Source organism: Copadichromis virginalis, linkage group LG3 (assembly GCF_057382275.1).
Source record: "Copadichromis virginalis isolate Kocher_CV1m ecotype Utaka linkage group LG3, C_Virginalis_male_GT1.1, whole genome shotgun sequence".
Classification (NCBI taxonomy): domain Eukaryota; kingdom Metazoa; phylum Chordata; class Actinopteri; order Cichliformes; family Cichlidae; genus Copadichromis; species Copadichromis virginalis.
In genome coordinates, this window is record NC_140620.1 from 32,184,991 (window position 1) to 32,199,965 (window position 14,975).

The following is a 14,975-nucleotide window of genomic DNA, read 5'->3' on the forward strand; positions in this document are numbered from 1 at the left end:
TCCTCATAAGTGGATGTCAGGCCCTTGTAGAGCAAAATTTAGCATTTTGGTCTACACAACCCAAAATGTGATGTCCACATATGTGGACGCTGGGTCCTGGGAGGTTAAAAAGGATGGGCAAAAAAATAAAGAAACAACTAAAACCTTAAAGTTTAGAAGAAGCCTCTTGGATGAGACATGAAGGTCCAGTCACTCTTCGTTCTTCAGAACCTTTTTATTGCACTTATTATTATTAATTTAAGTGATTTTATTCATTTTGCACATTAAATGTCTTCAAATGTTTGATGCAATAAATACTGTACTGAAAACCTTTAACAAAAGCACATTAATATACAACAAAGTAAGAAGTGGATTGCATCATGCTACTGTGGACGCACTTTCTCTGGAAACTCTGCCCTGTCTAACATCCTTCTCCTGTACTGCCGATTTGCCATTTCTTCCAGGTTCATGTCTATGCTTTCTCACTTTAGTTACCAGTGCTTTCCATAGGTCATTTAAATAGTTTCCTGATTGAATAAAGTGATTTCAACTACTTCTTGTCTTTTCCTGTTTTGCCCGGATCTCCCACTTGACTCCTAAAAGAACCGCAGTTTGTTAAATCTGACAAGGAGCCAAATCTGATGATAAAATATTTTCTCTGGTAGTCAAGTTTCCTCCCACAGTCCAAAGACATGCACGCATCTCATAGGGGAGCTGTCATGGATGCATCTTACTCTCTGACAGCCCCATGACCCTGAAGAAAATGAAGGGGCAGCTGGATATAAAGGTTAGAGTCACAAAATCTTTTGATTTTGCTTCATAATGCAAATTAGAACTGAAACAAGGACTATGTGTCCCTTTAAAGAATTAATCTCTCTTTCACTTTTTCTTGAGCAGATGAAATTAAATTAAATCAAGTGAAATTTTTAAACTGGCACTAAAAGTGCACCCTTAAACTATAATATTTAGCATCTGCACTTGCACGAGACGGCACATTTCAAGGGTGTTCATAGATGACTGCAGAATTCACACGTGCAGCCACACATGCACACGGTGACCAAGCAGGAGCATGCTACCCACTCAACCTGTTACTGACATGTTCCTAGATCATAAATCGTACATAATGAAACTCTGCTGCTCGTGCTCGCTCTGTTGTACACCTGAGCATAAATCAGTACATCTGTAGTCAAACCTAGCAATAAAGCATGGCAGTTTTCAAAATCATAACCTTAATATACAACAAAATAGAAGCAAATGGAAGGAAAGGTGGAGAAAAAAAGAGTATGTGAGGAAAAGGTAGATTGCAAGGTGATTGCAATCTCTCTTTGTGGTGTTGTAGGACTTGTATAAACCTGTGGGTGACAGTGCCGAGTGAAAGGTATTGACAAGTAAAAACTTCTATTTGTTTGTGTGAGATTGTGTGTTACACATGTCAAAGTGTAGCTAAAGGCAACACAATGTATAGAAATTCCTGTTGAAGCCTGTCTTTATGTATCTGGAGGCTAACCCTGTACAGAATTTTAATCACAAATCAGGTTTCTAGGAATGAAGGGAACATGCAGCAGAAGGAAGCAAGGAGAGAGAGGGGAAAGGTTTGGGTGGCAGAGAAGATTAATTTAGAGAAATATTTGAAAAATGTGTGTTTTTCGTTACTGATTTAATTGCTGTCCATCTTTAACACCATCTTTAATACTATTATTGCCACGTGACATTCATCTCTGGGGTTTCTACCTGGCCAAGAGTCTGACTTGTGGCTTTGCCAAGTGGAAACAGCTGGGACCGAAAAGAAAACAATACAATCTACAAATAAAAATAAACATCTTTCCAGCCTGATAAGAAGTGGTTTAAATATTTTTACATAACACACAACTTCCAATTTAATATTAAAGTTAGTTAATAGTAAAGTTAATCATGAAGTTGTGCATTATTACTTTGGGAGTAGGACGTGTGGGATGAAACTAAAATGGCTAGGCTTCCCTTCAGATAGTTTAAAGTAAATGAACTGGATCTTTGGTCGCAACAGACAAGAACTTTTTCCTCACATTGGCTAAGGGGTAAGGCAAGTCCTCTATCCGCTCTTTCCACCAGTACCTACTCTGGTCGACTTGGCAGGGCTCGACTCATTTTTTTTTAAATATTATTTTGGGGGTTTTGGACAGGAAATTGCCTGCTCACACACAAAGCCAAGGGTGCTCACAAACCAGCACCCTCAACTTGGATTTACAAGTCTTCCATTTGGTGGTACAGTAATACCTGGTACCAGATGCTTTTTTAGTACCTACTCGCTCAGGGATCCAAGCGATCTGAGGCGATCAGAGGCTTCAACTGACTGGGTAGTTAGTGGTGTCACTTGATGAGCCCTTTTTGAAACCCGACAATGAGGGAAATGGCCACACACAACAAAAAACAACACCACGGTGTCCCAATCTGACAAAAAGCCATAAAACGAAGAGCAGGTATCCCATCACCTCAACATCCTCCTTTGCTGTGGCATTTATATTGCCACATTGCTATGCCAGAGGAAGTTTGGGACTTTGCATTTAATAAGTCAGCAGAGTGTTGGCATGCACCACTGTGTGCTTCATGGCTAAGTTGCTATGGGGAAGGAAGAAATTTGACTTGGCAGAAGGCTTACTCTGTGTAATGGTGGCATCCTATTTCAGGTCCACATTTAACTTTATTTCTATTTATTTAACTTTTCTTTTGCAAATGTTTGTAAAGGTTGACTGCATGGACAGGAACTTGATTTTATACACCTGTGGCAATGGGCCTGGCAGCACATAAAGTCAAAGCTGTGTATTTGACGAGTCCAAGCTAGTTAAATTAGTTTACCATGGTGTACACCAAGTAATCCCTGGGCAGGGATAGCTCAGTAGGTAGAGTGGTGGCCCCATGATCGGAAGGTCGGGGGTTCGACTCCACTGAATGGCTACCCTGAGGTACCCCTGAGCAAGGACCGTCCCTACACACTGCTCCCTGGGCGCTACACTGGTGGCTGCCACTAACACGCACACTTTACGCTTTTTTTTTTTAAAAGCAAAAGCTTACAGCATGTATAAAGTTAGGGAAAGAAGAACAGACATCTAGACAGTGACAAAACAGTGGAGGCAGTTGCTCCACCTTCCCAAACCCTCCATCACTTCCAGCTCTTCTTGCACCACTGGTCAAACAGGCACACCTTCCTGACGGGAATTCAACAATCCCTGCTGTCTGATCGCAATCTATCACTCAGCTGCATGTTGGCTGACAGGCAGTTTGCAAACCATTCAACCTGTCAATTGCAATCTATCATACCGGCTTGGAAGTGTTAGACTGCATCCCAGAGGGATGTGGGTATTCAAACAAACACTGGCAGACAAGTGGCAGCTCTGAATGAACATTAGATTATCATCTATGACAACTAACAAGGAATCCTCTGAGAAGCAGCTTGAGGCTAAAAGGGAATTAAAGAGCATTAGATCAGAGTTGGACCGATGCTTTATCAAAGAAAAGAATTCTCTAATTTTATTTAACATACAGAAGGAAAAAAATCTAATTCGTCAAAAACAAAATATTTTCCATCTGGAGTGGTGATCACGTTCAGTGGTATGGCTCAGTTCTGTGCCTCTATGCCTTTCAATATACTGGGGTTGAAATGGGACTGTGAACAGCCTACAACAGCTTAAATATACAATCTGCATCAGAAGAGCATTAGTTAAACTAATGAGATTAGCTAGGTGAGGTTAAATTTGTGACCCTCAATAAGCATGTCACATTGGAGATGAATGCCTTAGTACTCTCATTTCTGGATTCTGTATTAAACGTGACTTTTCTCATGTTCACCCTGCTCTTCACAAAGAGAGAGAGCAAAGAGAAAAACCAATGACTCAAAAATGAAACTTCTATTGCAAAGGTTAAAAAAATGACTTTTTCTTAGTTATTGTGCAACACACCCTTTGGTGCTTTTCCATACATGACTCCAATCTAACCTCTACAGCTGGCTGAGACAAATCATGAGTCTCAATAATACATAGCTGCTTTGGTTCTATGTCAAGTTCAAAAGGAAGATAAAAGACAGGCTAAGAATGTATATACCAAATTTAAATCCAAGGTTCCTTCAGTACATGTGGGTGACAAAAGGACATAACTGTAAAAACACCTTTGAAGGCCATGACCATGAGGAATCATGTGATTTAAGATTAGACACAACTTCAAAAACTTCAGAAACAAGCCTTCTGTGAGAGAGGTTTGCTTTTACGGTAACACTTTTTGTGAGCAAATCACCTCTTTCCCAGTTTAGTTCCCTAATTTTCTAGTTTAGTTTTTTCCTGTATTCAGTGTTGAGTTTTCCCAGAAAAGAAGCTGCTATTTTAAGTATAATTTTCCGTGTTCCAAGCCCTGCGTTTGGGTCCTCATCCTGCCTGCCACACAGCGAAACATGGACACTGTGTCACTGTTACACTGTGTCCAGTAGCGACAAAGAACAACATTTTGGTTGTTTATCCCACTCTTTTATCTCTTTGTTCTTGAGTTCTAAGGGTTTATGCTTTATCAAAGTATGACGTTTGCAACCCTCCATGGATAGACAACAATAGGTGTCCAGAGAGACGCGTGCAATAAATGTTTTGTAGCACTGGTGTGTGTGTTCCTGCACACCAACAGAGAGGTATGCGACACATTGTACTGGCATGCTGTGCAGACAATTATCAGCTTAGCTTCCTGGTCTAAATACCCATCTACAGGCCTAATGGGTGTGGGGTGATGGAGCACCTCTTCAACCTGAGCCTGAGGTTGGGAAGAGTCCCACAGCTCTGGAAAACCTCCTGTGTTGTACCAGTGCCAAAGACTTCACGCCCCAAGGACCTCAACAGCTACAGGCCGGTGGCTCTGACATCCCACCTGATGAAGACCCTGGAGCGGTTGGTCCTGGCTCAGCTTCGGCGCCTAATAAGCTCATCACTGGACCCACTTCAGTTTGCCTACCAGCCTGGCATTGGAGCGGATGATGCCGTCATTCACCTCCTACATCGTTCCCTCGCTCACCTGGAGACCGCTGGAAGCACTGTGAGAATCATGTTCTTTGATTTCTCCAGTGCCTTCAACACCATTCTTCCCTTGGTTCTAAAGGACAAGCTGGTGAACTCTGGAGTGGACCATCACCTCACTACCTGGATCCTGGACTACCTCACCGACCGACCACAGTATGTGAGGACTCAGGGCTGTGTGTCGGACAGGGTCGTCTGCAGTACGGGGGCCCCACAGGGAACGGTTCTGGCTCCGTTCCTCTTCACCATCTACACTGCAGACTTCTCCCACAATTCCACCCAGTGCTTCCTGCAGAAGTTCTCTGATGACTCTGCAATAGTCGGCCTCATCACTGATGGGGACGACAAGGAGTACAGAGGTCTGACCCAAGACTTTGTGGACTGGTGCCAGCTGAACTACCTCCAGATCAACGCCAGTAAAACCAAGGAACTGGTGGTAGACTTCCGCAGGCACAAGCATTCTCCACTGCAACCACTGAACATCCAAGGTATGGACATTGAGGCTGTGGACAGCTACAGGTACCTTGGTGTTCATCTGAACAATAGACTGGACTGGACTCATAACTCAGACGCCCTCTACAGGAAAGGGCAGAGCAGGCTGTACCTGCTGCGGAGACTCAGGTCGTTTGGAGTGGAGGGCCCACTCCTGAAGACCTTCTATGACTCTGTTGTGGCTTCTGCTATCTTTTATGGCGTGGTCTGCTGGGGCGGCAGCATCTCTGCTGGGGACAGGAAGAGACTGAACAGGGTGATCCGAAGGGCCAGCTCTGTTCTAGGATGCCCTCTGGACCCAGTGGAGGTGGTGAGTGACAGGAGAACGGCGGCTAAGCTGTCATCCCTGATGGACAACATCTCCCACCCCATGCAGCAGACTGTGACAGCACTGAGCAGCTCCTTCAGTGGGAGACTGCGGCACCCATGGTGTGGGACGGAGAGATTTCGCAGGTCTTTCCTCCCCACTGCTGTCAGACTCCACAACAAAGACTTTAACTGAACAAACACACACATCCATACATATGCAATAATACTAAGTGCAATAATCCTTCTGTCATCGTTGTATTTTTACTCAGTTGTATATAGTATTTGTATTTGTATTCTATTTTTATCTTATTGTATATTTATTTTATTTTATTCTACTGTATATAGTATTTTATTTTATTCTATTCTGTACAGTTGTGTACTGTATTTATTCTTATTGTATTCTAATTTTTGCCTCATAACTTTTGCACTGTCCACTTCCTGCTGTGACAAAACAAATTTCCCACGTGTGGGACTAATAAAGGTTATCTTATCTTATCTTATCTTATCTTATCTTATCTTATCTTAATGTGCATATATAGGGTGTGTGGATGTGTGTCCCGTTTAATGTAACTGCCCTTTCAGCAACTTCATATTTCTATGGATCCCGCAGGAGCTCACATTATTTAGCTGCCCTTTTTTTATCTGTCTGACTTCATTTGGATTCTTTCAAACATTAAAAAGGACTTGAAACCTCATCACAGAGAGAAGTCTTCCAGATTAACAAGAAAACTTCATTCTGATTGGCTGGCCCTCACTAACGCTACACAAAACTAGAATTTCATGCTATCATGTCAATATTTATCAGTTTAGGGGAAACAGTGAAAAGGAAGGCTTGCAAGATGTTAGTGATAGTTGCTGTGATTTACGTCATAGCAGTGGCATTGACACAGACAGGAGGCTGAGATGGAGGTGGCAGAGTTAAAGATGCAAAGCTTTTTGTCAGTGTTATCCAGAATGGACAAGATTGGAAATGAGTACCCACATCATTATCCACCTACCTCATTGAGTTTGGTGCTATTGCCATTTTATTGAGCATATTCCAGTCTTTTTTCATATTTAAATAGAAGTTATTTCAGTGTCACACACAGCCAGACTGAGATTAAATCTGTAGTGTCTGGATAAAAAAAACCTTCAAGCTTCAAAGCTTCAGTCAAAGATCTCTGATTCGATGAAGACACTCATCTGTCATGGTGTCTTTTTAGTATTCTCTTGATCGAAGAAGGTTTAAGGTGAATTATCAGGCTTAAACTAAGTACTGTGCAGCCGTATTACAATCTGTCACAAGCGTATACTTGTTCAGCACAAGCCCAGTTTCTGCTTCCAGGTCATCTCAAAACCCCAAATAGAATTGAAAAATGATCTAAAACATGTGACGCAAAAAAATCAACCCAAAGCAAACAAAAACAGTACATTAGTTTGGATTATTGACACCATATTCACAGAACAGGGTCCAGGTGATGCACTGAAATAGCATCCATCAGGAGACAACAAGTGACAGGCGCTGAAAGGATCAGGCATGTAGATTATTTAGATCCAATAAACACACGAACTTAAGGAAGTACTATTTTAATGGTTACCAAGACCACCCTTTGTGTAATTGCTGCTCTCAGTTCAAAATAACCAGGACGGAATGACGGTCGGCTCCAGAGAGAGAGGAGTGTCAGATTATCAACCTATCTGTCTGAGTGACCCAGAGTCAGGGGCGCAGCACAGACGGGGTGGGGGTGCAAAAATATTCAGGTGCCTCTGTTCACGGGAGGCAGTGTGGTGCAACAATCAGAGACAGAAATGCAAGCAATTGCAAATTGTTTGCAAAGCTTACACAATGATACACACTAATACATTAAATATAGTGTGCTTTTAAAAATCCCTATTTAATAGAGCTGTCTGTTTCTTAAACTACAGCATGGCTTACCAGAGTCATGAGGCTCCTTCTGCCTCTGCTCCTGCATGACAAGATGAGCAAAATATGTCCTACGACTGTGTTTGTCCGACAAAGGTCTAATGAACTATGGGCAGAAATATGTACAGATGTTAAACAGATGTTACTTCTGAATACATCACATTGGGATTTAATTTTCTTTAACTTCAAGCTTAAAAAGGGCGATTCATTTTTATTGATTTTAAAGACAGGAACTCTACAAACCCTCACACCAGACAAGCTTGATGCTGATGCTTAATGTTTTCAGAACTCAATTTTATTTGCAAGAGGCTGGCAACCTGTCCAGGGTGCATCCCACCACTCACCACAATCAGTGTGATTTGGATATGTAGAAAAAGATGGACAAAATTGGAATTTCTAGAGACTTTCTAGGAGGAAACCAAGTAAACTCCGGATCTCATCTCTGCTATTTGCAGATGATGTGGTTCCACTGACTTTGTGAGGTGGTGGCCTTCAGCTCACACTGGGGCTTTGGTTGGTTGGCTTCAATTTAGTTCAAGTCAACTCAGTTTTATTTACATAGAGCCAAATCACAGCAGCTGCCTCAAGGTGCTTTATTATGTAAGGTAAGGATCGCCGGTCAGATATCCTATTTGTTTTGGTACATTTTACTGATAAGATAAAGGGCAGCCATTACGATCATTTCTAGATTCACATTTTCATTCTTAGGCTTTACTAGAATTGCTTTACATCAACAAGCCAGATGTTTCGGTCTTTATCTTCTACTGGCCCTTCATGCAAGCTCTCAAGCTCTGTCTGAAACAAGGTGTTTTAGCTTCTCTTATCACTCCATCACCTCTCTTACAGATGATCAGTTTTAACCTCTGTTACCTCGTTGTTTGCTTGAACTACCTCATTCAATTTTTTGTCTGTACCTTCCACCCCTCTTCTCCTTGTTCATTCTTCCCAGAAATTCCTGTCTCGGATGGAAGCCTTTGACTAGCATCACAGAGAACTGTAAAAACAGCGTGTTTATCTCTGAAAGGAAGGGGTGAAATTCATCTAACATCTTTTGTTGTCAGGAAAAAAGCATGGCTAAACTTCAGGACAATCACTAGGTTAGGGCATGGATGAACAGGCATGTGTGTTTGAAAGCTAAGGAATGCAACCAGTGTGTTTGCAGTGTACAGGGCATATCAATCCACAACTTGTCTTGTGGTTCAAAATGATTGGGATGCATAGAGAGGAGTGGGGTGGGTGGGGGTGGAAGTGAAAGGAGGTATGACAAGGAATTGTGGGAGAAAAGAGGGAGCACATCCCAAATGCACATTGCTCTACTTTCTACACAGCCCCCTTCCCTACCTCCCCATCAGCGTCCTCTTTACTTTTGTCCTCTGCACATTCCTCCAATCGCAAGTCAGTACAGCTGTCAATTTGCAGCCCCAGGTGAGGACAAGGATGGAAACCCACACTCCTCTGTGCTACTGTGAAAAACGGAGACTGAAGAGAGGTGCACGACTGAGAGGATTCGGAAGAAACAAGTAAGTTGTAATTGAAAGAGAAGAAAAGCATCAACTACATGACCACAAATGTGTAAGTTCAGAAAAAGGCAGTTGCACAAATCAAAGGAGAGAATGACACAAACTTAAGAAATTTAACTATTTGTGTTCAGAAACTGACATCCTCGAGCATGAAAATAAACGCTGCTGCAAAACACCTGCTGGAAGAAAAATGGCCTCCCTCAGTCCTCCAGATGGCTTCAGTGCAGCTATGTTTGTACACTTCTGTTTACAAGCCATCCATCAGCACATACATAAAGGCATTCCACAGACACAAAACTTCACAACACTGCAAATCTCAGGTAAACTATCACCATATTACAACTCATTCCATCTTTGCCTCTCCATCCATTTGCCTCTCTCGCGGGTTTGTATAATCTTTAAACAACTCTGTGTGACCACAGCAGTCTTTTTCACGTAGAGCCTCCATATCAACATAAAGCAAATATGTCTGTGAGGAAGACTGGACCACCAACATCAGCTGACATGAACCATAAACACCTGTGTTTATACGTCTCTGACATGTACTCTGAGCAGCGTGCTTAGATTTAATTTAATGTACATGTGCTGTTTCAAAATAAGCGTAGGTAAGTAACACAAGAGTGTGATGAGCTCAGTCAGCACTTATTTCTATATACATTGACACACACAAATCTTGTAAAACCAACATATCCTAGGAAATAAAAGCTTCCCAACTAGAACAGGTTGCAGAGATGATGATAGATGTATTTGACTTCATTATTATGCCCACTTCTACAGGTTTACATGGTTTACAGCTCAAAATAATCTGTATTTATCTCAAAATGAGCTTCTGCGCAGTTCATCCTCTGACTGAATACCATTAGTGCCATTCAACTTTTTTTCTGATTGGTCGCATCTTGCACCTCTAGAGCAGCCAGCTGAGGTGGACTAAGATGCCTCCTGGATGAGGTGTTCCAGGCATGTCCTAACAGGAGGAGAACGACATGTAGACCCCAGGACAAAGGATACTGCTGTTTGACATATGACAGGGTGACAAATAAATCACTGAGTTACCTAGACAACCTGGAATGTCCACCATCATCCTCAGCTTCAAAGTGTGGACGCCCCTTAACACTGATAATCACAGGCAGATGTGATTAATCACTAAAAGTCTAAGTATTGATCAATACATATATATTGTTTTTGTCCACAACAATCACTGCATTTACAGCATGTGACACACTCATTTGCATTCACAAAGAAAAGATAACTGGCCAAAAATTATGTTTACTGCATTTTGTTACACTGTTTGGGAGGATATTCTCGTAATCATATAAAATATCTGTGCCATAGGTTTTTGTTTGTCAACTTTTTAGCATTCTTGATGCTTCTTCCCCGATTTTGTTTCAGCGAACTCAGTGGATTCTTGTTCATCTTACTCTGTGGCACAGTCACTGAGCTATGTGCTGTGGAAGCTGGCCGCAGAGTGCGAAGGCGGGACATGAAAAGCCACAGCAATGTCACAGCAGCTTGTCAAGGAAGAGGCCGAGTGACACGGAGACACTGGCGGAGAAGGCAGTAGGTGTCCTTCACTGAATGAATGCATGCATTGCAGCGTGTGAGTGTGCACGTCAGGCAGCTGCTGGGAATCTCTCTATCAAACTTCAGCTCTGCTTTTTCACCTTGAGCTGGGCACTCATAACAACCGCGTACATAAAGGTAGGGTGACGTTTGGCTAACATAACCTCGCAGAGAGGTCAGATTTACTGAAAGTGAAACGGAGACCACAAGTTCCCTGGGTGACTGCGCGGAAGAATGACCGAACTGAAAATGACAGTTTAAGATTTGCTTAAAGCTGGCAAAAAAAGTGTCGCTATTCTTCGGTAGCTTAAACTTTGACACTGTGAATATTTATTGTTTTTGTCACATAAGCTCTGATTTCACCAGTTGTTGCAAACTTCCTCATAATTCAACAAACAGAGCCCTTTTTGTTCAGATCTGTCCCCAAACACACAATACAGACACTCCTTTTTTTCAGCGCTGTGGATGCCCTCACACAAGCACACGCTGTGCCAAGAAGCCATCAGACAGGTATGCACTACAGGCCTAATTCCTGGGCCAAAAGGTATTAAAACAGGAGCAAATCAGACAGATGATACACAGCACACACACTCAAACACACAACTAACAGATCGGCTACGGAGTACCCCTGTGTTGTGATCCATTTAATCCACAGAGATATTTCTCATTTGTCTCACTGAGTTAGATATAGACCACCAAATAATCCATGACATGAGGGGGCTGCTGCAGCATGAAGAAAAAGCAATTTTCTTTCCATTAAACAGAGCAAAAATATGTTACTAGAAAGCATAAAAACCCCTCACAGGTGTGACATTGGCATGAACAAGAACGTTTATTCTGATGACTTCATTAATGGACTGCTGCAAATGTAAAAGCAGGTCTCTGTATCTGTATCTGGTAATTAAGTCTGGCATTGCAAACGTTTTTTAACACTTCAGGTGTGTAAACACAGGAAGTGACTTGCACCTCAAGCATCACTTTGTCACTAATAGTAAGTCCCTATTGGACATTCAGTTGGTCCAGTTGCCTAGGTAACTCTATTAATGTATTTGCCACCCAGTCACATGTCAGTCAACGACACTCTTCACTCTTATTAGTAATCAGACCTGGACTCTGGACCCATCAACTTCGCATTGCCAGTTGTCATTGATTTTCTACGGTTTCTTGTCACCACTTTGTGACAAATCACTTCCTGTGTGGAAGTGGATGCCCCTTAAAGATGTACCAGTCAAACAAATCCATCCATACCTGAACATTTACCATGCACAGAATTACCATGTCCCTCTTTGTAAAAATGAAAACTACTACCCAGGTCTGCCAGTTCACAGGCACTGTCCTTCAATGGACATGTTGGAATGTCAACTGAGACAGCCCAACACTGCAGAGCTTTTAGCATCTCAGGGAGAATCTCATCAACTTTGGACTCAGCAGCTCCTCTATATATTTGCCTAGCTATGTCTTTATTAGATATCTCTATTTACAGAATTTTGAGTACACAAAGAACAATTAAAACCACATTCACCCATTTATGCTAAACTCTTTATTCTGTGGGCTTACTTTTGTCTACAATGGACAAACTCATGCATCAATGGTTATTTTCCGGTTTAGTATCTTAGTATATTACTTAGCAATACGTAGTAATTACTCAAGTTTCAAGTATGGACGTGCTCCCTTTTTTCTCCCTTGATTCCTTGTCACCCCTGCTTTCACTACAATGCCCCCTCCATCTATCCCAGTGCTTTTGAACCAAGGGACAAGTTGCGAATTGATCTGCAAACACACTGGTTGTATTCTTCAGCTTTTCAAACACACACACACACACACACACACACACACACACACACACACACACACACACACACACACGTTTCTCTATGCCTTAAGCTAATTTTTCTAGACCATAGCCATGCCTTTTTTCTGTCAACAAAACATTTAACGAATTTCACCCCTCTAAATATGCTGTTTTTACAGTCGCCTGCACCTACAGTCAAAGACCATCAATGGCCAGTTTACAAGTATCATAGTAAAGTCTAACAACAAGAATGTAATTCTAGAAATCACCATAATAGCAACCCTTTGACTTCTCAGTGAAATATACCAACCAAACTGTATGTTTGACAAAAACAAGTTAATAGGTTATTGTGGTAAAATATGCTTAGTTGGTGGATTTTCTAAATCCACATCCTCATGGCTGTGATATCAAAAGGTTAATTTTAGATGATGGTATCAACTGTTCAACCCACAGGATAACACAACAATATATAACTTCCATTCATTCACGGAGCTTCCAACATTTTTTAAACTTTACACAATCTGTTAATGATTACTCAAACAACATCATGGTTGTGGTCATGCTGTTGGGTTATAGGAAGGTTACACTTTAACAAGTCCACTGTATTATGTCTAAAGACTGACATACCATCCATAGGACTCTGTCCAATCTTCTGAAAAACTACATATATCCTTACTGGCTTCATAAGAATTAAGAGGGTAAGTCACAGGCAGGTGCTGCAAATCGACTGCACTGATCAGCACTGAGTGTGAACACCTGTATAAAAGCGCAAGTGTTGGACATTTTCCAGTCTGTAATATTCCCAGGTATGGATGTGAAAACCTGCTATTTCAACATGACTGTACATCTTGCTTTTCATAACTGCGATGTCCCATGTAAAGAACTGTATGATAAAACCACATAAATATGCTAAAAACATTTCAAATAGTTTAAGAAAAATGTGATTGCGCTTGATGATGAAAGTCAGGGAAAACATCAGTATCAGTATGGAGAAGAAAGTGACGCGGAGTATAATGATGAGTCACTCAACCACAGAAGATGAGCCACTATCTTTAAGAGATGTCTGACGAAGTGAAGATTTTATCTTACACAATCAAATATAACATCCACAGAAGAAACTGTTGTAAATATGCTGATATGGCTGTCATCCAGATCTAACAATGAACTGAAACAGAGATTGAAAAAACTATATATATAAAAAAACAACTGATAGTTTACTACCATTGCTCTCAAGTCAACACTTCCAGTGAAAATCAACATAACATAAGGATGATTGAGAGCTCACAAAGAGAACTTAAGTTAGAGTGCTTTAAAACTAAGGCAAGTCAAAAATGACAGGGATTTAGAGATTGCCTGCCTTTGTCTCTAAGACAAAACAAGAGATATTTAAAAAGCATCATCAAAAAATAAATAAATTTAAAAAATAAAATTTTATTTAGCACCTTTCTAGACAGAATCACAAAGTGCTGCACATAAGATAACAAATAATAAAAGGGTAAAACAGACAATATAAAACAGGCAGAAATTTAACCAAAAACAGTTTTAAAAAGGTGAGTTTTGAGTTGTTTTTTAAAGACAACTACAGAGTCCACAGTTCTTAATGTATGAGGGAGAGAGCTCCACAGTCTCGGGGCCACAGTGGCAAAAGCTCTGTCACCCTTAGTTCTAATCTTAGTCTGTTTTATAGCAAGTAAGCCCTGATCAGACGACCTCAGGGACCTGCTAGGGACATAGGGCTGTAGCAGATCAAATATGTAGGCTGGTGCCAGTCCATGCAGGGCTCTAAATGTCAAGACCAGGATCTTAAAGTGCACCTTAAATTCAACAGGAAGCCAGTGTAGCTGAAAAAGCAATGGTGTCACATGTGAATACTTGGAGGATTTTGTCAACAACCTAGCTGCAGCGTTTTGCACAACCCTCCCTTAAGCAACACTGATTCAGTTCTGCTTCAAAGTGCGTTAATTTGTCTTCTCTCAAAGGAAAATCAGAGGCCAGAGTCAAACAAAGCATAGCAGACGAACTCCTAGAACACACTACACATTCCTTAAGGACACTGAGCTACCTGAGCACTCAGCTTCTGCTCGCGCAGACATGCTAAACCAGGAATGAAGTGCGTGTGAGCTGCAATACTTTTGGTGGTCTTTAATAAACATGTGCATTCTCACACTGCAGCAGAGTTTAGTGAAATGCTAAAAGTTTAAAGCAGTTTCTGAAAGGCAGGAAGTGACAGTGTGTATCTTTACAGACTTACAGCGCCAGCTTAATGGTTTGTATGTAAACAGATAGTTGTAATGGAAATATCAGGGGCAGAATGTACGGTATGAGGATGGTAAACATATGGCAGTCATGAGTAAAGAGTACAACTAGAAAACAAGAGGGAACAGAAGAGCCAAAAG

General features: G+C 41.4%; 1 protein-coding gene across 1 annotated transcript in view; it reads right to left on the minus strand.

The window, feature by feature from the left end:
• The window catches only part of col4a6 (collagen, type IV, alpha 6), a 146,420-nt gene that overhangs the window by 106,881 nt on the left and 24,564 nt on the right, over positions 1-14,975 (minus strand). The window lies entirely within an intron of this gene.